This window comes from Pholcus phalangioides, unplaced genomic scaffold, assembly GCF_987345545.1.
Source record: "Pholcus phalangioides strain wild (caught in Gottingen) unplaced genomic scaffold, Ppha-v1.0 ptg000028l_1, whole genome shotgun sequence".
Classification (NCBI taxonomy): Eukaryota; Metazoa; Arthropoda; class Arachnida; order Araneae; family Pholcidae; genus Pholcus; species Pholcus phalangioides.
In genome coordinates this window covers 9,447,974-9,475,681 of record NW_028301618.1, presented here as the reverse complement: position 1 = coordinate 9,475,681, position 27,708 = coordinate 9,447,974, and the positions used below count along the sequence as shown (strand labels likewise).

The 27,708-nt window shown below is 36.9% G+C and overlaps 1 pseudogene; it reads right to left on the bottom strand.

Moving 5' to 3' along the window:
- Positions 1–10,392: 10,392 nt before the first annotated feature.
- Positions 10,393–15,260, bottom strand: LOC149067913 (uncharacterized; annotated as a pseudogene).
- Positions 15,261–27,708: the final 12,448 nt, after the last annotated feature.

The window sequence follows — 27,708 nt, the reverse complement described above, 5'->3', positions numbered from 1 at the left end:
TGGAGTACAGCAGACCAAGCAGCTTCCACGCGTTGCCAAAGTTGATCTGGTGTGGCAGCTGGGGATGTAATCTGGGTCAATCGTTGAGCAACCATGGACCACATGTTTTCTATCGGCGAAAGATCCGGAGAGCGAGCTGGCCAGGGAAGCAATTCAATCTGGCGATTGACGAAGAACCTTTGGACAATGCGTGCCACGTGTGGTCGCGCATTATCCTGTGTAAATATGGCTGTGGGCAAGCCCTGAAGGTAAGGAAGGACAACTGGCTCCAACACCTCGGAGATGTAGCGCTGGCTTTTTAAAGTACCGGCAATGCGTATTAGAGGAGTGCGAGAGTGATATCCAATACCACCCCATACCATAATACCCGGTGCAGGACCAGTGTGGCGGTGCATAACGCAGCTGTTCAGCATCCTCTTTCCACGGTGTCTCCAGACTCGAATCCGACCATCGTGGTGTTGCAAACAGAAGCGTGACTCGTCAGTAAAGACAATTTCATTCCATTGTGCCGTCCACATCCTTCTTTCATCGCACCATTGGCGGCGGAGACGTCTGTGGTTCTGTGTCAAGGGTAGACGAAGCAATGGACGTCTTGCGGACAGACCACTCTGCTGTAAACGACGTCGAATGGTACGCGCAGACACTGGATGATGCGGTACAGACTGAATGTGCTGTGCTATGGTTTGTGATGTGGCTGAGCGATCCGTCACTGCCATACGCCTGTCATCACGTGAAGTGGTGCACTGAGGTGGATGCGATCGAACACGTCGGTCCGTCGTACCCTCCTGCATCCAACGATTACATATCCGCATTACAGTTGTTTGGTTTCGTCCAACACGACTACCGATTTCCCTGAAAGATAACCCACAATCTCGGTAGGCCACTATCCTTCCTCTGTCGAACTCGGATACTTGATCAAAAGATGATCGCTGTTTTCTACGAGGCATAATTGATCATTTTTTTTGAAAAAACCACAAGAAAAACACAATTGCCGTACTTCAAATCGTCGAAATCTCCAAGCCTTAAATAGCACTTTGAAGTGGTGCCACAGGCGTGCGTGATGTGCGCCTGCGCTGAAATTCTAATCATTTGCATATCTCACCTCCGCTAATGCATGTTGTAAATTTCATATTATTTGCATGCTTCCTTCAGGGTGTTGCATTTACGGTGGCCAGCAGTGTATTTCCAGAATGAATATGGCAGTTTACATACTTTAGTAATTCTCCAGAGAGTAGCAGACGATTTGGCCTGTTCATCTCTGCTCACACATTTCTGATGGTGCCACAGTCGACTTGTGACTTCCCACAAGTGAAAAATCTCTATATTGTTATTGAAACATCTTTTTAAAAGGCACTGTGCGTTGACAGTTAGGTTTTCACTGTTGGTTGTTTCTTGGAGAGGAGAAGAGAGAGAATCACTGTGCAAATAAGGAAATTAGAATCAGGAAATTTTCTATACATTTTCAGAGCAAGATAGAGCAAAGGAGTTCGGCTCAGAAAACTGAGCAGTCATCACAAATGTGAAATTGATGTGAAATTTCAATTCCTTCTTTATAGAGAACAAAGGCCAATCCTACTTTATCATTTATTCTGTTTTCATCAGTGTAACACAATATTATATTTCTCCTGGATTACCCTATCAGAGTTTTCTGGCAGCCATATCAGATTATCATCACCATTGTCGTTTGATGAAGTGAAGGAGCTTCGAAAAAGCTCGTGGTTGAGGATATCCGCATGAATCTGAGGAATAAAAAGAGCTCCATAGCTTATTGTCCTGTACCCCTTCACCATTCTTGAAATTCATTCGGGTCTGTGTTTCTCATTCATGCCAGAATTTGTTAAAAGAAATCCCCATAGGCATTCAGACATATTTCCTAATGCGCTGGTTTGCTCGGTATAATAGGTAATATATCAAAAAAACTGTGCAAAGTCACCAATAATAAGCAATCCAGCATGTTTTTCACATGGTAGAATTTTGTTTTTGTTGTAGGGCATTGCTCGTTATCCTGTTAATTTTTTTTAATGCCCCAGCAATAGCAATTCACATAGTGGCAGATCGAACTATAAGATGAGTGGTGCATTACTTCCCCATGCTATTTGTGCTAAGGCCATTTGAAAAAGCTTGTGGTTGAGGATATCCATATGAATTGGAGGAATTTACATTGTGCACTGTGTTCATAACATAAAGATGAGCACCGTTATGCAACCAAATCAAAACTGAATGAAACTGTTGAGCTTATTCTTGAAAGGTTTGTATATCTTGCCCAATGAATCATTGTTGCTTCAATCTGATTCTTGCATGAGTAAATGACACATTTGCCCAGGTCTGTTGTCCGTCTTTGTAAATCCATTTGAACAGGTTTCAATTGATTGACTATTTTTTTAGCTAAGTTCAGGGGCGTCTTGAGAGCATTGTGGCTTCCCCCTCCCTTGCGAAGTGATTTTTCTGAAGCCCCCTCTTACCTGGCTAGAAGTGCCTGCTTACTGATTTGCATGCTTACTCTCAGACTTTTTAATCAGATCTCATTTTCATCAGACCACCTCTGAACTTGATGTCCCCAAGCCATACCTGGGTGGGCCCAGGTGTTTGATTACACAAAATTACCATTTGAGTAATTAAATTGTTTCAAGATAATGTAGTGATAGGGCAGCATTTCACAAGAATTATGAAATCTTAGAACTTTATTTGATTTGTGCTGTAAACTCCACACGAGAATAGTTCAGTGAAGACATCCCAATTGGAAACATCTGTTTCCATTTTGTTCTGAGAACTATTGTATTCATTGTGTGGCCTCAAGAGCTGCGGTTATACCTGATAATGATTTCATATATCAACTGCCAATTATTTGATTAAACAAAAATATAAATGTAATAATACATCAAAAATCAATGCGAACATCATGTATCAGAAATATAAACAATATCACATGACTACGCATATCACGTAAGTGAATCTGTTTGTAATGTGTGTAGCACACAGAGACTTAAAATTTCTCTTTCCGTTTTACCATTTGTCTGTGGATGGTGAACTGATGTTAACAGTTGTTTCACGTTATGATGATGTAAAAATTTCTTGAATCTTGATGAGGTGAAAGCACCATTTCGATCACTATATTTTTTGGCACTTGTACCTGAAATATTTGATTCAATCAATTTATATAGGTTTCGGTATTTTCATTTTTTGAAAGAAAGGTCCAAATATATCTAGTTGCATGTAGTCGATAGCGATATGCAAATATCTCTGTGGAATTATAATGGCCAAAACCTCCAATAGTGTCGATGGAGACAATGTGTAGTGGGTTCTCAGCTGGGGGTACTGAAGCTAATAAACCAAATCTTTTCTGATGACATTTCTTGTTGAGCTGACATATTTCACAATGTTTTACAAAATTGTGAACGTCAATAGTGATGTTAGGCCAATAGTAGATGGGGCTGATTAAATTTAACATTTTCTGAGTGCCTGGATGGCCGAATTATTCATGCGCATTTTCGAGAAGGGTTTTTCTTAATGAAAACGGGACAACAATTTTATTGAAACCTTTTCTCTTACAAATTATTACATCATTGATGTTATATTTTTTATCATCGATATTATCCAGCTTCTGGTGGGTCTTGATGATTTCCAAATCCAAAAAGGTGAGTGACCTCTTTTACAAAATGACAAATTGGATTATGAGATAACATGTTAGCTTTGATGTTGGTGGTGCCTGGTTTATATTTAATGGTACATACAATCATACATACTTAATTTCAATGACCATCTGAAGAGTCTTCCCGTTAAATGCTTAACCTTTTTAAGCCAAATTAAGGCAACATGATCAGTATGAATTGTGAAATTTTGGCCATGTAAATAGTGATGGAATTTATCTAAAGTGTCAACAATAGCCAAACATTCCAATTCCGTGATGGCATAGTTTCTTTCATGGTCTTTAATTGCTCTAGAATGAAATGCAATTGGATGCAGATTGCTATCGGGTGTTTCTTGTTTTAGTACCGCACCAACAGCATCTTGAGAAGCATCAACAATTAAATGGCATGGAAAGTTAGGATTATACAAGGTCAATATATGTTTAGAAACTAATGCTAGCTTCAATTTTTCAAAACTTTTTTGACATTCAGGAGTCTAGTTCCAAACCTGATCTTTTTTCAACATTTTATTTAAGGGAGATCTGATCTTTGCATAATTTGGAATAAGTTTGTGATATACGTTAATAGTTCCGAGAAACCTCTGAAGATCTTTCACATTTCTGGGAGGTTGAAGTTTTTGTATTGCAATAATGTTAGGTGATATTTTACCGTCATGACTATGGTATCCTAAAAAGTCAATATTGGCCTGTGCAAAAATACATTTTGATTTTTTTAATTTTAATTGTTCCTCCTCACAAATTTTGAAAAGAATTTTAAGGTAGCTCAAATGTTCTTCTACTGAGGAAGAAAATATGATTGTCATCAAAGTAATTTATGTTTAGCCAAAATTCTGTGAATGGTACATTGGAAAATGCTTGGTGCATTCTTTCATCCAAAAGGTAATCTACACCACTCATATAGACTTGAATTTGTAGTGAATGCTAATTTTTCAGTGTCATCAGGGTGTATTGGAATGTGCCAATAACCTGATGCTAAATCCAAAGTGGAGAATATCTTCGCACAGCTCAATTTGTCAATCAAGGAATCAATTCGAGGCAGAGGTTCAGCATCTGATTTTGTTATTTTGTTTAACTTTCTGAAGTCGACACAAAAATTTGTTTTACCTTCCCCACGTTTGTGTGCTAATGTGACAAGTGCAGAATATGGACTACAGCTTTCTTATAATATTGTGTTTTAGAAGTTCACTTATCTGAGAATTGATCTCTTGCTCATCTATTATAGATACTCTGTATGGTCGTAGTGAGACTGGAATGCCAGAGGTCAGGAACACTCGCTGGGGGTTCCATTCTCATGCACACAACATCATATTTATTTTGAGAAAAAATATATGATTATAGTTATATAATAGTTTTTCTAACTTCGATTCATTATTACACTTATTCAATATTTCATTCGAATACAATTCCTGATGAAATGTACCTTGCAGCATTCATCGTCGTTCCCTCAGGTAGAAATTCCTTGTGGATTTTCCTGTTCTCAGTTAAGAACCAACGCACTGAACAAGCACTTTGTAAAACAAGTTTTTCACGGAACACAAACGGCGCTCAACTGAACAACGGTGGCGGCAGATGGTCAACACTTACCCTTACGCATGTGCAGCATTTTGCTTCGCCAGTGTTGTCAGATCGGCCGTTCTGACTTCATTCACCAAACTTTATTGTCAGAGGTTGTATCCCCCAAAGCAGAATATGCCGATGTCTGCGATGTACGTTGCAGACTAATCGGGAAGAATTTTTAGAAAAATGTAGAATGCACTATTATGAGAACTGCAGAACATTTCCAGTCAGTCGAGGGCTCATTGCAGAACAATGCAAAACATTCTGCTTTGGGGGATATAACCTCATCTCCGACTGGTTTCGTAAACAGTTCTCTGTTGTTTTGATACAGTTTCCTGTTGCACAGTTTATGACTATTTCGAAATCATGGAGATAAGAAAGTCCAAGAGTACCATATGGCAATTTATTATTAATCACATAAAATTTGACGTGTTTCGTTATCTCACCAATAGTTAGTCAGAACAATTTTATTTATCAATGAAATGGTACCATCAGTTTGATTAACGACTATAGGTGAGCCATTTTCAAGTTTGTCTGGAAGATGTAAAGTGTCAATAATATTCATTGAGATTAGTGATATCGTGGATCTGGAATCCGCTATAATTGGGAAAGATTTGTTGTTAGTATGCATGCGCTCATAATATGAGAAAAAATTATTTGATATTTTTATTCCTGTACTATGATCGAATTTGTTAAATAATCACTTGAAACTGCTAATTACTACATTTAATGAACACAAAAGCACGAACGGTAATACAACATAAACGAGCGCTATCGCTCTCTGGACAACGACTGACTATCTTGTAAATACAAATATCCCTCTTAGAGATGGAGCCTGTGCTGCCATCTGTCAGTCACTTTTCCAGTTGGTAATATTTACAACAGAATTGGATTTTATTCAAATTTTCGACTGCAGGGTTCATCATTCCAATGAGTGGAGAAATTTCTAACAGTTTTTAGGTAGTCTCTGGGTCGGACTGTTTTTGTCTACTTCTTGACATTTTTTTATATATGAAAAATTCTCAAAAAATATATTTAGTATTATGCACAATGTTAGCACACACACCAAGTAAATATATCTGTATTTACACCTCTTGCACTTACCTCCATCTTTCGGTTTCATTTAATCTTGTCGTGGCAACGTCAGGTGAAAAGTTCTTTAATGGACTGCATTTGTAGGCTGGCATTCGGAATGGCAGGTGATAAGAATAGGCAGCAGACGATGAATGAACTGGAACTTGGCAGCAGCGGGTAGCAGGTAAATAGGCAGTAGCAGCAGTAAAATAGTCGGTGGATAGAAATTCAGCAGCAACAGGTGATATAAATGGAATTTTGCATTAGAAGTTTGCTTCCCAGCATACGCGATGGAGAAGAAAGTTCAAGGATGTAAGAAACGGCTCCTTATGGCTGACGTCACATGCCTTCCTTTTTTTTTTCTTATCTATCGCCACTAGATATAGCAATAGTTATTCGTTTCAGTCGCCTTTTTTCTCATTGTGCTCAAAGAAAACGAGGGGAAGCGATGTTCTTTTTTTAATACGGATTTCCGTGTATCTCAAGCGCACGCATTATCCTGCCGACTAATATGTCACATTCACACATTTGATGATTGAATTGCAATAAGTTTAAGCAAAAGAAAGCAATATCAGGAGCAGCAAGCGGTGGATGACTTTATTTCATGGTGACTGTAGTAAAAGTGGATTACATAATGCACATATCTTGATAAAGGATAGATGTGAAAGTGTAGGCGTACGAGAGGCAGGTGGATTAATTAATTGTGATTGTCTAAAAGGGACAGCTGCAACTTGGAGAGGTATGCATCGGAGAGGAGCAAGACCGTGGGGATGGGGTCATTGAACACCTGCTCCGAGAAAAATAACCAAGAACAAAGGACAATTTTAAATGTGAAATATTGAATTTAAAAATATTATCACATATATATATATAAAAATGCAAATTCATGCCTGTGAAGGCATGGTATTTTACCCCGCCACAAAAAAGCGGAAATTTTTTTGGGAACACGTGGGGGGGAGGATACACATAAATTCCTATGTGGCTTTGTGAACAAGCTCATTGCATTTCTATTGATAGCATTGTTATCAGTGACAATACCAATAACTGTGAAACCAATATTTTCTAAACCTAAAATAAATTTTAGGATAATATTATGCAACAATACATGATTTATTTTGGACATTGGTAAAATATGAACAACTTCTTTGAAAGGGGACATTAAACTCGAAACCATAAATACTAGCTTAATAAAGCTGCTTCTAGTCCTTGTAGGTTATATACACAAATTAAAGATTAGCACAGCCGAAATCAAAGTTAAGGGAAACATGATATTATGCTAGTATGATGTGGTAAAGGATTGAACAAATGATTCTATGCCACAGTATAAAAGTACTTTTTTGTATTATTACTTTATGATCTGCAATTGCTAAACAGGTCAAAAACCGTTTTTGATCAGTATTGGTGAATCCTGATCAGAATTCTAGGTGTTTGTAGGATCTTCCAGTGGCGAGGAACAGCAAAGTTGCTGAAAGTCTTTCATGTACAGATATCACTTTCCTCATGCAAGTATCTTCTTTTTTTATCAATGGTGTAACCAAATTTAACAAATGACTGTATGCACTACAGTCCATCTGCAAGTAGTTGCGCCAGTCATCAGGCTCATTTCGCAGTTCTCTCAGTAATTTCACCTAAGAATACTCGTTTCTTTTCATCAGCCATTTCCTTGACCATTTGCTTTTATTTTTCTTCCTGCTCTTCTGCGACTGATATAATTGCATGAGGTGAAGAAAGAATAGCAAGAGCTTGTCTTCCATTGTGGACATCAACAATCACGAGCTGGATCGCAAGTGAAAACGGTTGAAAAATTGTTGCTTGTAGACACCCCTAAAAAATGACACGATTTTCAGACCAGTAGTGGTGCGTGTAAACATGGCTTTAAATAGACTGGGTGAAAAATTTTATGACAGCCGCTCTTTCAAAAAAGGTGTCAAAAGCCTGAAACACCAAAAACAAAACACAAGCTGATGAAAAGATGTTTGGTAACAAAAGACATTGCAGTTATTTTATTTTGAAAAGGGGTGGGTTGACAAAAATATTCTTGTGTGGTGAAATTTGTTAAAAGGTGATGTTAAATAAAAATGGATTTGTCATCAGAGTGGAGAATACCTGAAAAGGGGGAAGAGGTAAAAAATGGCAAGACAAAAAAAAAAAAAAAAAAAAAAAAATCAAGAATTACTTCTATCCGGAAACTCAGTGTGGTTAACAAGACTTATAAAAATCACATTTATTTTAACGTTGCATAAGGGAGATTCTCTCAAAAAGAAAATGCTTACATATATATGATTTATGTCTATTTAAATCATATTATATTTATTTATATCATTGGCTCTGCATTAAATTAATGAAAATGTGTATAAAAAAAATCCGATGAGGTACCTCATAAATATTATTGTGGATCGTTGTAGGAAGAAGTTTTCAACCAAAGTCACGACCACCTAGATAACCGGCCTTTGCGTAGGGTTGTGACGTCACAAGAAGTAGTGCTAAACGACCTCGCCTAACGATCCTATTGGACACTGGGATGATACTTTTTTTTTTCTTCCTGTAGATTGAATTACAAAAACCAGTCGGGATATTTTGTGAAAACGTTGAAATTTTTTTTCAACTATATTATACGCTAATGATTTATTAAAAAATAGCTCCATTTTCTTTTTTCTCTTAATTACTTTTTTCTGTCAGTGATGAGATAATTTCAAAAAAAAAATGTACCATTCAATTTTCTTTTTACTGAGAAGATAATTTCATAGATCTATATTTTAGTCACCCCAATTTTTTACTTGACCGTTCATTTGAGAACTGGCCAGAACATAAAAAAAAGAATCCAAGTTGATCACACATCTATTAACTTTCTATGAAACAAGTTAAGAAAAGCAAGGTCTCAAAACTCCAAAACTAAAGACCTTGAAAGCTGAAAAAAAAAGGAAATTTCTTTGTTCCTTAACAATATTTGACAGAAACCAATAAAATATACCATGATGTGCAATTAGGAAAACGTTTATTTACATGCTTGAAACAGCTTTATTTTACATTTACATGAATACAAATCATTCCATTGACATAAAAAAATCTGATCTGTATACATGAAATAAATTCATAAATGAAAAACATTCAAAGTAACATTTAAAAAATTCAATTTATTTTTCACGAAAGGCAGTGATTATGAATAAAATAAAACAATTCATCTTGATCATTTGTGGTACATATCATGAAAGATATCAGAATTTAACACGAAAATACTCATGTAGCTATACAAATATATATATATTATCATCCTCCTTACGCCAGAAACATGAATGTGTAAATTTCAAAAGTTTTGGAAATAACGTTTGATTATTAAACTCTACCCAAATAATTCATGTTTTATTCCCCTCCAATGTTTTGTAAAATATGTGCTTCAATATAAGATACGGGTCATTCCCAAAAAAAGTGTACAAACTGTTTCAGAGACTAATTTTTTTTTTACAAAATTTCAGAGCACTCTGGTGGTAATTTTAATTTTTTTTCTAGTTCTTCATTTAATTCTGTCATGCAGTGTTTCTTAATTTGTTTCAGATGGTATCTAATTCTTTTTAAAAATCATTGTTTGTAGCAAAACGTCAAAATCTGGCTGTCTTAGCTTCAAGAAAGTGTTAAACAAAGAGACTTGGTGCAAACCTGGAATTTTTTTTCAGAAAACTTGGAATCACGTTTTATATATGTGAGACAGATAAATAAAACTGACAGTAAAATATTTTTTTGTTTGCGTCCCGAAAATTTTCCCATTTTGAAATGTCCACTCTGTTACAGTCATTTGGGAAATATATTTTTATACCAGACTAAATCTGATAACACTTTTGAGCTCATTGAAATGTTTACTTTTAATGCTTGATCAACAATTTCGGATTTGACTTTTGCAAAATGACTCAATATTCATTTTATGTCTTTAGTACCAGATTTTTCTCCGTCAGATGTCCACTCTGTTACGTCATTATCATGAATAATTAAGATTTTTTTTCATCTATATCAGCATCTAGTGATAGCACGTGGAAATATACTTCAAAATATAATAAAAATTTTCACAAATCATTTAAATTTATAATGAACAAAATAATTTAGACAAATTTGTCCACTCTGTTACGTTTTCCAAAAACACAAAAATATTAAACTTCAAGTGATTGGCTATAACGTGAGATCAATTTTGTTTCGAAAATTCAACTTTGAATTTTTCATCTCAAAAATGTGAAATGCACACCTTTTTTGGCCAAAAAAATTATACTTCTATACAGTTCTCACATTTAACTTTCTTTAACACATTTCTCACACAACATCCACCTATGTAAGCAATCACAGGAAGCTTTTCAACTGAGTTTTCTAAATCTTCATCTGATACAGAAACATTAAAACAATCAACATCAATGGGACTGGAATGAGAACAATTTTCTTCAACTACTTCATTGTCTAGAAATCCAGCTTTCAACAACGTTTTATTACGTAATTTTTTTTCTACCTCAAATACTTGCCTTAAAGAGACATTGTACTGAGCTCCACTGCATTGTCTATACTTGCTAAAGCGAGAGTCTAAGCAGTCTGTTTGGAATTTCCCTAAAAGTACATACGACATTTTCAACTCATCGAAACAATATTTACAAATTTCAATCAGCGAATACGTAGTTAACCTTAGAGCAGAATGAGTCTCTTTTGTCAATTTTCCCTTTTCACAACCCATTGCTTCCCAAGCATCTAACCAATCTATAAACATATGAAGAAATATTATTTCGTCATTCTCAGATGGTGTGATAGGTGCCTGATAAATGTCATTTTTTACAATACCTTTGAGTGGTGTTTTCACGTTCATTACATTCCACCACCTTAAAATAATCTTTAAGAAATGAGAAGTGCTCTCACAGTCAAGAATGTTTGTTTTTTTATTAAGTTCTAGCAACCCCTCCGCCAATAGATCATTGAAAATCTGTAAAGCAAGTTTCACGTTTTGTTTCTCTATATTGGTTGGGTGCAATGCTCTGTAAGATAGGTTGTAACCAAATTTTAATAAGCTTTCAGCTTCTGATGTGTGCACTTTTTCTAAAACAAATAATGATGCTGTGCAAAACTGCTGTGCACCTGTCTCTGTGAAACCTTCAAATGGAGGATAATACAGAGCTCTTTCAGGGTATTTTTGATTAACCCAATTATTTCTGATGCACATCAGCAAATACACAGCATCAACAACATAAAATAATGGCCTATTCTTATCAACAGGGTGACAATGTACTATCTGCTGTTTAGGTGGACTAGTAAACATGACCATTGCACTCCTATTAATGCTATTGTTATCAGTGCTAACTGCAATGACAAAAAAACCAACACCTTCTAAACCTAGGATTATTTTTTTGATATAAAAATGTAAAAATTCAGCATTAAATGATTTGACTGGCAATATATGTACAACATCTTTGAATGGAGATAAAATGCTGTTAACCATAAATACATGGGCGCTGGTTGCAGCAGAAGTACCATCAGTAGTAGACCCAACAATATTTCCTCCCTTGAAATCAAAACATAGTTTTATGTGTATTTTATCTACCATTAACACAACATATCTATCGCTGTTTGTTAATGATTTTGACTTGATTTTGACTTAAGTTTAGCATACCCAAGAAAATGGTTTTTCTGTTCAAACTGTGGGTCTGCGTCTGAGAAACATATGCGTTGCAACGTGCTGGGGTGAGGTAATATAAGAAATCCACTGTCTCTAACAAACTTATAGGCATGAGGTGCCACGTATAGAAAAATGGAGGAAAAAACTAACAAATCAGTGGAATATCTAATCTGTTTTCGATTATCTTTCAATGCAAACAGTTTCAATTGTTCTAAAATAAAATGAAACATGTCTGTACTTTCCCCTAAAGTTCTTTTTAACAATAGTTCCGCCAATTTCAAGTTCAAATCAAATTTAGATACATCCCCTACATCACAAGTCTTTACAATATTCAACAAAGAGTTAAGTTCAGTGATGTTAGTGATTACGCATGCATTACATACCTCCTCAATTGGGGAGTTTTCAACAGCAGCGGAAACAATCAGGTTGTTGTCAATGACAACAGATGATTGTATCCTTGGTTTGGAAACATCCACTATATGAAGAAACATGATGTTGTCTTTGTTTTTTATTGGTGTCCAATATTCTCCGATATCGACAAGGTCAATTTTAGCAAATATATCAGCAATATTTTGAACTTTTCTGCTGGTTTCATAATCTTCGTTTTCTTTCAGGCTGTTCTCCAATTCTTTTTTTTACATTGGAAAACTCTCTTTTCTTTCTCTTCATCTCTGGACTTTCTCTGCAGGATGACGATGTAGAAGCAGACATATATGCAGGACAATTTGGATACAGTGATGGAATTGCACCATTCTGCAGTTTAGGGTGCTTCAAAGACGCAGTAATTATTTTCCCCAATTTTTCATCAAAATATCTTGCTTCCCTGATTATTTCATTTGGCTTGAAATGTTGTTCACATACCTACAAGACAAGAGAAAAAAAAAACCCCTTATAATATTTCGTAACATTGGCCAAATTCATACATATAAGAAAATCTCGTCTTGGGACACAGAGGGATTTTGCTTTGGTTTCGACAATATCAATAAATGTCCACATATTTAATATCATCTGGAGACAATTACAAGGGTTTAAATGCTTTGATTATATCTGACATGGCAGCTTATGCACAGCATATTCTCTTCGATAAGAGAATATTCTTATCAAAAATAAGAATCATTCTCAAGTTATTTATAGAGATCATTCATTATAATATATATATTATAACTGTATTCTTAAGAATCTTCTCGAATATTCTCTTCAATGAGAATATTCTCCTAAAGATTATTCTCGAGAATATAACATCACTATGTATAACTAATCTTTATCAAGCCAATCATCAGTGGGAAGTTAAACCAATGTAAATTATCAACAATTATGAAAGATAAAACAATGATAAAATTGCTGAAATAGCATACTTCTGCTTATTTAATTTTTTGTCTATCTAAAAACAGCTACCTCATGGTAAACATGTTTGATGGGAAATCAGTGTTCTTAATCAATAGAGCTAATCATAAAACAGCAATACCAAAAAAATAATAATACTAACTTTTATTTTGTTACAAAATTTTTGTATTGAAGTAAAAAAAATATATTTCATTCTTTAGACACATTCAAATTTATGAGTTGCATGATTAAATTTTGAGACCAGCCTTCCACATCATAAAAATAGTATAATAACGCTTTTCAACATAATCAATAAAATGATTATCTAGGAATAATCATTCAAGAGTATGAATATCTAGGAATAATCATTCAAGAGTATGAATATCTAGGAATAATCATTCAAGAGTATGAATATCTAGGAATAATCATTCAAGAGTATGAATATCTAGGAATAATCATTCAAGAGTATGAATATCTAGGAATAATCATTCAAGAGTATGAATATCTAGGAATAATCATTCAAGAGTATGAATATCTAGGAATAATCATTCAAGAGTATGAATATCTAGGAATAATCATTCAAGAGTATGAATATCTAGGAATAATCATTCAAGAGTATGAATATCTAGGAATAATCATTCAAGAGTATGAATATCTAGAAATAATCATTCAAGAGTATGAATATCTAGAAATAATCATTCAAGATGACCTAAAATGGAGTGCTCATTGCAACAAACTTGTCAAAAAACTTAGATTACACACAGTCCTGATATATAGATTAAAGTACCTAATAGATGCAGACTTTCTAAAAGATATTTTCTATGCTTGGGTTTTCTCGATAATAACCTATGGCTTATGTGCTTGGGGAGGTGCATACCAAACCAACATTGAGAAACTAAGCAACATATATAATAAAATAAGAAGTATGATAATGGACACATATCGTGAAAATAGTAATAATATAAATAGCTATATTTTTAGCATCAGACAGCTATATATTTACAGAATGATTAACTTCTTAACAAGAAACAACGAATGGTTACAGAGAAAAACAAATAGAACCTCGGTAAGACTTAAAAACGAATATCAAATACCAAAAACTAAAAAACATCTCTTCCAGAAAAGTTTCTCTTTCAATGCACCTAAAATAATGAATTTTTTCCAATCGGAGTACCAAACAACTAACGACACTAACAAAAAGTACGAAATATATCAATATGTAAAAACGTCTGAAATAACGAAAATGATATTTTCCTAGCATTATGAAATGTTCTTGATTGCTCTATTTCATTTTCACATGTCCTGCCAATAGCATATCTAGACACTATTACATAAATTATGTCTTGCACACTGAATCACCTACAATATATATAATTCTCGAATTTTTGCGAAACCTTCACAATTGTGAAGTTACAATCGTCTATTTTATATTTTTTTTCTCTGATAAATTTTATCCCATTGCTTTGTCTTCATGCAAATAGAAAACCTAATAACATTCTAATGTACTTTGGTTCAAATTGGCGGCTAAACAAATAGAAATATTCAAAGGAAAAGAGAAAAAGATATATATATATATATATATATGTGTGTGTATGTGTATCACTCATTGTATTACTTTTATAATTATTATTTTTCTTTTTTATTTAATTTAATTTTTTTTTTTTATCTCTTATTTTGCATGTGTAAACGGATAAGACATAATTCTTATAGGCTTCCTGGAAGGACAATTGTCCCTTGGGGCCACACAGATGTCTTTATTGTTTGTGTGCGCGCTTAGCGCTCAATTTCATATGTATATTTGTGTATTGTTAAATTATTAAAAAAAAAAAAAAAAGATTAATATTATAAACAATACAAAAGTGTTCTTACCCTACTACTGCTGGTAATTTTGAAAACTTTTCTTTTGATGGCGTGCATCCATTTGGATTTTTGTTCTTCTGATGAGGGGAATCTGAACACGGCAACTTTCGGTCCATTTCTGTAATTGCCTCGACAATTCGGAACGACACACGTGTATGGCATCAGAAATGAATGAATGAATAAATAAATAAATATATATACTTGTATATGAAAATATTTATGAAAAAAACCGGGAATGTAAAAAAACCGGGGTAATCCAAATGATATTATAAAAACATGTGCGCGAGAGAGAGACGAACGAAAAAAAAACCACGTTCAATCGTGCTAGGCTATGGGGGAAGAGCAAGAGATAGCACTACTGTTGCTGACGTCACAGCTCACTTGATCACGTGTGCAGAGGCCTGTGTAATTTAGGTGGTCGTGCCAAAGTTCATGATGGGAATGTCCTATGCTGATGATCGTCGGTGCAGATGCAAACCAACAATTGCAGATGGATTACAGGAACATCATCAACATTAATCGTCGTTACATGTTTCCGATCATAAGCTTAATGTTCCGTCCTCTTAGTGACATCAACTACATTTTAAGTTGCACAATGGCAAGATTTTTCAGAGCAGTAAGCACGATCATCAGGAGGTCCCGCAAAGAGAACCTCGTCGGTAAAGCATCACATCTTGAATCCTCTCACGCTAGGTGCCTGGTTTCTCTCAGCATTTTCACACCTTGGCGATGACGAGTTCGCCAAGTGTACAAGAGTGAGCTCGCCGCTGGTGTACATGACTGTTCTTTTGTACAGTAGCGGTCACTGTAACCTGTGCTTTCTGGTTGTTACCGTGCCTGTACGGAGGACCTGGCGATTAACGATTCGATGACCACTATCACATTTAAATATGACGTGATTATTTGGTTTTGTTAGGAGGCCTCACAAGGAGCACCTTGTTGGTACCGTCACATCTTGAATCGTCTCACGCTAGGTTCCCGGTTTCTCTCAACATTTTCATGGCGATGATGAGCTCGCCGTTGGTGTACGTGACTGTCCTTTTGTACAGTAGTGGTCACTGTAACCGGCGCTTTCTGGTTCTTACTGTGCCTGTACAAATTACCTGGTGTTGAATTAGCGATGATAGTGCACCCTGAGTTGGTAGAAGTTTGGCAACCCCTATTTGCTCCGGAGATATGCAGTCTGGTTAATTGTTGCGAGTTCGAGAGCGATGTATACAGTTTTGTGCCGACAAAAGGTACCGCTTGTTCTCTGTAGCGACCACACACATATTCTTGGGGGGGAGATGTATGAGTAAATTTTGCGATCGGGGTCGAGTACGAAAATAAAAATGCAAATTCATACCTATGGTGGCATGACATCTTGTAAGTCAATTTCACTGCTCCAATTTATAAATATCTGCTCCGAATCCTATATTTTGCTGCTTCGAAATGGACTTTGTCACTTCCCACCCCTGCACTGTCATAAATGGATTTTTTTTGATAAAACCTGAGACAAATAATGTGAATTGTCAATGTTGACCTTATGTACATGGGATTATAAACATAGAATAGTGAAATTTCTCTTCCGAAAGTGCAGTAGGTTAGGAGTGTGTCCAGTGCTTGATTGTTCAAAACCATCATAAATAAGTTATGTATGTCTACTGCATGTTTGAAAGAGAAACCTTGCTGATAGTTGATTTTAGTGAAGTGCTGATTCTCTTGCTCTGAGCATTACTTTGGGGATGACCAGATGATGTGTGGCTAACTGTGATGCCCAGTGGTCTCATTCAAACACTCTCCCAGTGTTCAAATGTTTCGCTAGTAAATTGTGTGCCTAGATCACTCATTACATAGGAGGGGTGCTCGTGGGTGACAATATATGGAATGAAATTGAGATGGCTTGGGAAGTAATGGATGTGTGAGTGGATACAATTTCATATGTTTGCTAAAGTGGTCAATAATGGTTAGCACCTAAGCATTGTTGCTGGAAGGTCCAACGATGTCAGTGGAGATAAATTTCCCAGGTCTGCTAGGAATCGAGACGTTGTTAAACGGTGCTGGTTTGTCTCTAGGGTGCTTGTGGCAAACACATAGGTCACATGAATTTACAAAATTTTGTGTATCAGAAAATGCCTTTCCAAAAGTAACACTGTTGTAGTAATTGGTATGTTTTCTTGATTCCAAAGTTTGTGATGTGTGTTATGCTCAGTGCTTTGTATTTTAATGTGTCAGGTTCAACAATGGTAAAATGGAAGTCATTTGTTTGTGTAATGTGCATTAAAAGGTCAGTGTAGAAGTAGTCCTGAGAAGATAGAAGTGAAGGTGAGTTTATTGCATCTCACATCTCTTTGAGAACATGGTCTTTAAGTTGTTCGTCTAACATTGTCTTAATGGAAATTTCGACTAAGGGGTTCCTGGTTGAGCTAGTGGATGAGACAGACGAATGAATGTTTATGGGGTCCACAAGTTATATTGTTAGTTATGTGTTGAGTGTTAGTAGGAGCATGTGATTGTGGAGAGATTGTGTGTGTGTGTGATGTGACACCGAAGCTGGAAGAGATGTTTGTATAGTGTCATGAGATGAGTCAACAAATGGTAGTATGGGAGAAGTGTCTGTTGTCATGAATGGCTGATGTGTGATTGTCTGTTACAGGGTATCTGGAAAGTAAGTCAGTGAGTACATTGTTTTTTCCAGGGATGTGTGAATGTATAGGTGTATTCGCTGAGTGCCAACAATTACAGTTTGACTAACGACTATAGGTGAGCAATTTTCAAGTTTGTCTGGAAGATGTAAAGTGTCAATAATATTTATTAAGATTAGTGATATCGTGGATCTGGAATCCGCTATAATTGGGAAAGATTTGTTATTAGTATGCATGCGCAATTGCAAAAGTCAACTAGAGCTCTCGGGTCTTTGGACAATTGGTTCGATGACCTGGCCAGGGTCAGGAACCATCCCTTGATCTGAAATACTTTGCTGTGGGACGTAGTTCGGTTCGAAATGGCATGTGTGTGCCCAGTGAAATGCATTTATAATGCCATGATTTTGACAAAACCTACATGGGCTGGTGGGAAGCCTTTATTTGTGTCGCAAATGAGGCCTTTGAGTACCTTTACTCGGCAGGAAAAAGTGACTTGCTGAAATATGAAATGGGGTGCATAGTGCCTTCTTGTTCTTGTAACAGTATACTTGCCACTAGCATCAGTATTAAGCTCAAATGGCTAAGACTAATCTGGGAGTTGGACAAAGGGTTGAGGAAAGAACACATTTTGTAAGGTCTCGTTTGTTGCCACACAAAAGAGGGGTATCTTTTTTTTGTGAGATCAACCAACGGTTGAGTGAGAGCAGCATAATTTGGTATAAGGTGTTTATAATAGCCACACAAACCTAAAAATTGTCTTGTTTGCTTGACATTTACACTGCTCAAAACTATTAGGGGAGCAAGCAAAAAAGTGAAGAAAACCGTGCGAGACAGCCACGTATTGGCATACAATGGATAGTACACGCGTATCAATGCGCAATACAGAAAAAAGACGTAAAAAAAATTTGGAATTAAGCTTTAATTCTTTGAAAATATGGAAAAAACATGAAAAGATGATTTAGGGCAACAATTTGGTGTAATCGATATGTAAACGATAAAAAAAAGTACTGTTTAGACATGATGCATGAGTTTTAATAGGGCGTGTGGTCTCCTCGAACAGCTAAGACTGCTGCACACCTGTTAGCCATGGATGCGATGAGGTTATCGATCAGACTTTAGGTAATACTGTTCCCCTCCTCAAGAAGTGCAATCTGCAAGTCTCGGACAGCGTCAAAGTGCCATTCCGAATGATATGCAGGTCTGTACGTCCGCCTATGCTGATTCCACCCCATACCATCCAACCAGCTCGTCTGTATTGTGACCTTTCACGAACGAATGCGGGGTTATTTCGAGTGCCCCTGTCCCTCCATACCAGAACACGTCGGGTGTCACACTCCAGACTGAATCGGGACTCGTCTGTAAACAGCACTTGGCTCCAATCATGTTGCTCCCAATCTCGATGTTCAGCAGCCCATCTTCTTCGGGCCGCACGGTGGCGTGGGGTCAACTGAATGCAGACCATTGGCCTACGTGCATAGAGCCCTCCCTCATGAAGCCGATTACGTACTGTTTGGCTGGACACCCTTCGTCCTGTTGGCAAGAGCAACCGTCTTTGCAGCTGGGTAGCATTCTCTGTTCTGTTTCGACGGGCTGTTAACCGTATATACCGGTCATCGGTTGCTGTAGTGGCGTGTGGCCGACCTTGCCCTGGTCGACGTCTAACATCTCCTGTTTCTTGGAATCGATTCCACAGCCTTGCAACAACACTTCTGGCGACTCCAACAGCGTCTGCGACACTACGTTGTGTTTGCCCGGATTCCAGTCTGCCTATAACACGCCATGCCATGGATTCCGGTAAATCACGTTGTTTAGACATCCTCAAGTCACCTTGTCTCAAAAAAAAATACTGTGCAATCGAATTTCACAGTTACGGCAGTAAAACAGACGTAAAAATAACATAATTCTTAATTTCTTTTCACTATATGTAATCTTTGACGTATCAATAAATAATGGTTTTGCCGGAGATTCCCTGGACCTCCCCCTTTCAGGGGGGGGGGGGGGAGGAGCTTACGTTGCTTTTTGCGACAGAGCCTGGGTGTCTCGCAGTTTCTCCAGTAAAACAGACGTTTCTGCAACATCCCGATTTCTGCCCTTATCTCCGTTTTCTGGTTTTTGACGTCATGAACTTCGATTTGCATATGAAGTTTTCTTCTTAATTTCCTCATCATTAAATTTAGGTATTGTTTGTTGAGACTACATTTCTACATCGAATTGGGTGATATTTTTCCATAAGTGGAAGAATCCGGAATTAAGGGAAAGTAGTTTAAGCTTCAGCTTAGATTTAGATTTATAAATCTGCCGAACAGATACATTGTACTGAGATCCAGCCAACATTCTATATTTCCCAGATCTTTCTTAAAGGGCAACTGTCCAGTAAGGATATACTTCATTTTTAGTTGGGGTGTAATGTGATAGGCCTCCTCGTGGTGCACTCTGGGTAACGCCAAATCTATCACACGTCATTGTCATCGCTTTTTGTGCTCATATACTTCACCTTCAATAGCCCAAATTACATGTTTATTTCTACACATCTTGCAGTAAATGTCTTGCGTCTCGTTTTGTCCTGTACTTGTTTATGTCTTTTGTGTCTGGGCCCTCCCGGATGGGGGGCATTGCTTCTAGCGTATGCTCCATCTGGGACGCTGTCTACCTGCGTGTTTGCCGTGCATGGAGACCCGTAAGGCTGGAGATGGGGATCCTGGTTAGCCTGATGCGCTAGCTTTGGCCTCGGATTCAGCCGAAACGGGAGGCTTGGATTAGCCCCGTCCAGGTCAATCGGCTGTGGTCGTCTCGGTGGCTGAAGGGGTTACACTACTGGGCAGGTAGAGGGGCCGGCCTGCCGGACGTCATTGAGGTTTGTTGGTGCTGCTTCACGACGATCTTGGATCTTGAACGCGTCTGCTCGTCTGTTTCGGTGGTGTATAGCTCTCACCTAACCTGACGTTGCTACTAACCTTCACCAGTTACGTGGCCGCGTCCCCTCGTAGGGCTCCTGGTGGGTGAGAGTGGAACAATACCCATTTAAATATGGGAAAAACAAAAAATGTACCAAAACGTCAAAGAACTACTTTAAGTGAAACAATTGTCACAGAAACCGCTTCTTCAAATCTATCTACTGTCTCATTCTTCTTCTTGCACAGTTCTGATGCTCTAATAAGATCGAAGCTTGACTACGGTTCTATTGTATATAGGTCAGCACCTCGGAGCTATCTGAGTGCGCTCGACCCCGTTCATCATCTCGCTCTCCGCATTTGCTTTGGAGCCTTCCGTCATCTCCTATGGAGAGTCTGTATGTTGAATGCAACAATCTCTTACAACAAGACGCCAACAACTTTCTTTGAAACATTATGTCAAAATGAAGTCTTTGCCAGGTCATCCACTTCATAATGTCACTTTCAATTCGTCATTCCATAGACTTTTTGCTGCTCGCCCTTCATGTGTTCCATCCTATGGTCTTTGTATGATGGAACTCATAGAAGAACTACAAATAAACATTAGTCGCGTGGCCCCAATTGCTTGGACACTGGCACCATGGGAGCAGTCTCTGCCAGATGTCTTTCTTTCATTATCATCATACTCTAGAGCCACCACAGCAGATGTCATATATCGGCAGATATTCTTTAGGCCCAGGGGTAGGTACAACAGGTACTTCCCCATATATACCGATGGCTCAAAGAGCCCTGGGCATGTCGGTTGTGCCTACATCTGCTGTGAGGAGACATCTTTCAAACTTTCCGACACATTCACTATATATTCGGCAGAACTGTACAGCAATCCTTCAGGCTCTACGTCATATAAGACGCCACCGACGATGCATCATTTATAGCGACTCTCTCAGCTCATTGCAAGCACTGCGTTCTTTTACTTTTCACATTCATCCATTTATTCATGCCATTTTTCATGAACTGCATCACCTCATTCATCACGGTACCACAGTAAAATTTTACTGGGTATCAAGTCATGTAGGAATACCGGGCAACGAAAAAGCAGACAACGCAGCTCGAACAACAACTAACATTGACAATAGCCTTCTGGTTCCTCCCAGTGACCACTTCTCAATCCTCCGGGAAGTGATGCATTGCCACTGGCAGGATCATTGGAACAATCAAATTAATTTATAAACTTCATGTCATCAAGCCCACACTTGGCCACTGGCGTTCGAGCTGCAGAACTAACCGAAAGGAGGAAGTTCTGCTTGCCCGGTTACGCATAGGACACAGTCGCATCACATAATCATATTTGTTATTACGAGAGAGTCAACCAGAGTGCCCTCATTGTCAAACTCCATTTACCATTGCTCATGCTTTTACTTGTTCACACAATCGTCATCATTTTACGACCGCTTTTGGGCAGAATCATCTTTCACTTCATGACATTTTAAATGACCATTGCGATGCATCTCACATTTTTAAATTCATCAAAGCCATTGGTTTATACGACAAATTATAGTTTTTACAATTTATGTCATTGTTTTATGTTTCATGTTGCTTTTTTATCATGCACAGTTTTAGTTTTTGACATGACAAATGGACATTTTTCTTATTTTTATATTTGTTTTGGCGCAGTTTGACCAAATTGGTCCTTGTGCCAATAAATTTAAAATCCAATCCAATCATTTTTAGTTTCTCTGTACAATAAGAGATCTCTACGAGAGCTTTGGTTGTATTGGCTAAAGCTGTGTGGGTTTCATTTGTGAGATTTCCATTCGTGCAATTGGATTGCTTCCAGATGTCCAACCAAAGGACAAATTTTTTCAAGAATAGCAATCACTCATCATTAGGAACTGCAGTTAATGGACGCATATACAAATTATTTTTTCTATGACTTTTGGTGTTTTCACATCAACAATCCACCACCAATGCAAAATTAATTCTGTGTATGATGATGTTTTGCAATGGTTTAATTCATGCTTTTTCCCAAATTGTACTAACGCATTGATGGTGAACTTGTTAAAAACCTGCAACACGAGTTTGATATTTTGTCTTTCAAGATTTATAGGATTCAGTGCTTTATGAGTTAGCCCATATCCAAATTTGACAATACTCACATGTTCCAATTCATGCAGTTTTCTCAATGTTGAAAATAATGCAGTGTCAAATTTGCTGCAAGTTGGGGAATCAACGTTATTTATTGCACTGCATACATTTTCAAAATTGAGGAAAAACATGCATTTCTCAGCATTGTACTGATTTAACCAATTATTTCTAATACTATTGAGTATGTGAACTGGATCTATGACGAAAAAAAAGAGGTTCAGGAATCTAACAGATGTGGATACTTTGTTTAATTCAGCTGGACTAGCAAAAAAAGATGTCCTTCCTATTAATAGAATTTTTGTCACTTACCACTGCCAATACAGTTTTTTCACTACTGGGTGCAGCACATCAGAAGATAAATTTTTTGCAGTGAAGATATGCTTTTTATCATAAAAGCACGAGTACTTGTGGCAGCTTCATTGCTACCGATTGCTGTTCCCACAACACTGCCTCCCTTATAATCAATGTATGGTTTAAGATGGATTTCATCCATCATAAGAACTACCATTTTCTCATGGTCTTTTATAAATTTGCTTTTTCCTCTATATACTTCAAAAATCCAGAATCTAGGTGTTTTACAAATGAGGACTAGTCTTTAAACTGCAGGAGATTCTCCTCAGTGTAGTGGGATGCGGAATAATCAAATTTCCAGAGTTTCTTAAAAACCTGTATGTATGAGGTGATATTCTGTATAGCAGAGCTGAAAATATCAACTGGTTTTTTTTTAAGTCCTAACAAAGACTTTTTTGAAGTCTCTGAGAAATTATTTTCCTGCTGATTCAGCAAGAACTCCAAATTTTTCAAGACAGTATTGTTGCTATTACGTGCTTTCTTATCTTGTAAGAATTGGACAGAATCAAGTACACTAGATAATTGATGAAAGCAGTTAGTGTTTTTAGGGATGTTGTTGCCACTCAAAGTATTTAATTGGGCTGAATACAGGAAAACCTTCAACTCTAAGCTATCATTTATAACAACTGAAGCATCTATTAATAGTGGGTGGTGACGCGAGTGCTGGTGGATGTCTCGTTATTTTGGAAACATACTGAGTCATGACTCTTTTTCTTTTTTAAGTTATTTAATAGAGGAAAGGTTTTTACATGTTCGGGCGACAGTTGGAGCCAGACTGGACTCCAATACAAGAAGACACTAGATAATGCCTTGCTTGTGAGCGGCATAAAAAACTAAATTGCACAAGACAAGCAGTGCCACAAGTGCAATGTTGCTTACAATATGGACAAAAAGTGTGATGCATTGTTCATTTATAACATTCTAATAATCAAATATTTTAAAGTTTGAAGGCACTCCAAAAACTGTGAATATGTTGAAAACTTAACTTTGTTATCCTCCTCCTCTTAACTCTTCAAACTCAACTGCATAGCTTTCTGTAAGTGCTGGTTCTCCAGCCTCGCTTTCTTCTCATCTGGATGCTCTCTGTCTGGCTCATTCGATGATAAATAATTCAGGCATCCTGGAAAAATAAGGGCACTGCTCCTCTCTTTGGACGAGGATTAGAAAGTCTAACAGTGATTTTTCTGCCAGTTTTAACATCATACGCTGATGTCTCCCTCTCAATATCACCCTCTTTAAAATGTACCTCCCATACCTAATTTAAAAAAAATGCTCATTGTAAAAGAGTAATGTGATATGTAGAGAGAAACGATGTCACTCTCCGCTTTTCATACGAAGTACGAAAGCCTGGATAACCAAGCGGAGATCGAGATGTTCGGAAAGAAAATTCACATTCCTCTGTGGGGAATCGAACCGCCAATCTCTCACTGTCCGGGCGAGTGTTCTAACCGTTGAACTACAGAGGACAGACATTTTCAATCCTTAGAGCATATGTATGAATGCTGAACGGGACTGCGCATGGACAGCCTCCAAGCTCAGTTAATAGTCCTTACGACGTTAGCCCCCAGATGGCGACATATAGAGAGAAACAATGTCACGGAGAGTGACATCGTTTCTCTCTCATTAGCTGAGCTTGGAGGCTGTCCATGCGCAGTCCTGTTCAGCATTCATACATATGCTCTAAGGATTGAAAATGTCTGTCCTCTGTAGTTCAATGGTTAGAACACTCGCCCGGACAGTGAGAGATTGGTGGTTCGATTCCCCACAGAGGAATGTGAATTTTCTTTCCGAACAACATCTCGATCTCCGCTTGGTTATCCAGGCTTTCGTACTTCGTAATGTGATATGTTTATAAAATTTTTGCTAGCAAACTGAACTAAAAAGTAATTTGCATGTAAATATTTTTATTAACTGGTTGAAAAAAAAATTTCTGGACTGAAAATATTTTTTTGGTAATAAGTAAATTTTAAACAGTTAAATTTTTAAAAAACTAAAGAACACATTGATGTAAAAAAGTATGTTGATTAAAATTAACTATTGTAGTCCGTCAACGTCACTCGAAATTCCAAACTTTGTGCATCAATAAAATGGAAAAAAAAAAAAACGTGAAAGCTAGGACTACCATGAAAACGACAGCAAAGAAAGCAAGACGCTTGAAAAACGGGTGTGTTGTCTTCCACTGGTCGGTCTTCCCATCGTGATGTCACAGCACATTTTCCGCATGCTGCTCAGGTATTTCTGATATCAAGATGGTGGCAAAGGCCGGTTATACTACGAGATCACGCTCTTCCCCCGAGGGTCCTGCTGAATGCTATTTTTAATATCGAATACCACCTAAAGATCAATTTGTTAAATGGCTTTTTTATTATCTAATTTATTGCTTTGAAAAGAATTCATTGAAACAATGAACTTCAAATTCCTTTGTAGCAACAAAATTTTTAATTTTTTGACAATTTGTAATTGAAAATAATTAACTGCCTTACAGCTTATTGTAATTCTGTATTTTGAACTGTGGGTTTTTCCTCAGTCTTGAACGTATTATCATGGTGCAGTTTGACTAAATTGGTCCTTGCGCCAATAAATTTAAAATCCAATCCAATCAGAATATGGGTTTTCTATGAATGAGCACTTACCTGTTAGTGCAAGTGAATAGTTCAATATTAAAAAAATATATATGTATATTGAATATGTTTTACCGGTCTATCTGTTTCATGCTTAGCTTCCAACAACTAACTTCACCTGATAACTTTCATTTGACTGTGTACTTCATTTCAGTTGATTATTAATACAAAGCCACAACAGGCAAAATGCCCATAACAGATATGGATGCCATATTTCTAAAATACGGCAACCCCCAATTAAAAGTGCAATTAAAAACTATATACACATGATGGAATAGAAGGAAAAAAACAAACATGACTTAAATCACAGCACTTGCACGCATGGTTTGTCATACAAAAATATTTTATTTCAAACATATGTTCATAGAGAGCTATCATAATCACAATTTATTTGTTGCACATTTATTAGAAATCAGAGCATTTCAAGAATCTGTTTTTTTTTGCTGGTTGCTGCCGTAACCAGGGACACTCAAGACTGCTGATTACTGAGGGCTTTAGTTTATTGACAGAGTTCCTATTTCTTTTTAGAGTGCTATCTATCTGGTGCACAATCTGTTTTGAACCCAAAAAAAAATCAAGCGTTTTCCCTAAATGAATTTCTTTATTAAAACCCGATTGATCCGTATTAAACATTTGGTTATCCTTCAACTGCGAATTCTTAAAAAATACATCGTTTAGAATATGATCCTCTTTATAAATCTGCTTTTTAGCGATCATTTTAGTAATTTTTCTGCTAACAATTCTACATTTGTTTTTTTTGGCACAATTTGACCGGATTGGTCCTTGCGCCAATGTGTTTATAATCTAATCTACATTTCTGTTTAAAATTAGCCATTTTTCGTAAGCTTTGAATGACATTTTCAGGGCCAGAGCTTTATTATAAGCCCAGCTTTCTAAGTGTTGTCTGTGAACTATTCAGTGAATGCAAAACACTTCTGGTACAACACTTTTCAAATACTCGTATGTAATGAATCCTCTGTATCTTCGGAGAAGCGGGTCCCATTTGCAACACAGGCTGAAAAGTTCTAAAGAAAGAGGGATATCTTTTTCTTTGAAATACTCTTTAACCTCTTCAAAAATTGTTTTACCTTTGGTATCTGTTTTAAGTTTACGCACTAATAACATTAAATGATGTTTTTACGCAATTTATCGTGATGCAGATATCCAACACAGGCCATCAGTATTATCAGGTAATGTTGATTCATCAATTTGCAGAGCAAATTTCGTGGTTTTCTACATCTGCCATTTCATCAATTTGTTTTGACACTGTTGAATAGCTCAAAGGGATAGATTCAATAATTTCACAAGCATTTTAGTTCAAAACCAAGTTTTAATTACCACTGACATTGCAGGCGAAATCAGGGATTCTCCGATAGTTCACGGTTTGCTTTCCTTAGCTATTAGTTTTGATATCTCGTAAAAGGCTATCAAACCTTTTTAATTTACAACCGATTTTTGAGAAACCATTGTTTTCACTGTCAATCTGGTTTCAAGTTTGTCCCTCAATGTTCGAAAATACTCTAATGGTTTACCCTTCATGTCTTTATGAGACGATTCCAAATGCTTCTGCAACTTACACGGACTCATGCATGAACACGCTTTCCAATGGAAGCATAACATTGGCATGAATCCATAGCCAAGATATTTGGTTGAATATTGTGCTTGGCAAGTCAAAAATTAATTTTGGTGTCAGCCAAGCATAATGTTTTGCTAGAAAATTGTCCTAATTTATGTTTGACTTTTCCGGAACTTAATGACTCATCGCTATCGTAAAAGATGCACTTCTCGCGATCATTGCATCCGACCGCAAACGGAACAAAATAAGGTAAACATTTCCTTTCCGCCGGTGGTCTATAGATATGTTACAGTATGAAACTTGTTATTTAAGCGTTCCAGGTTTCTCCCGAAATTTTAGATATCATCCATGACTTAAAGTTAGCTTCATAAACTAATGCTAATGATTTCACTTGACCAAAAC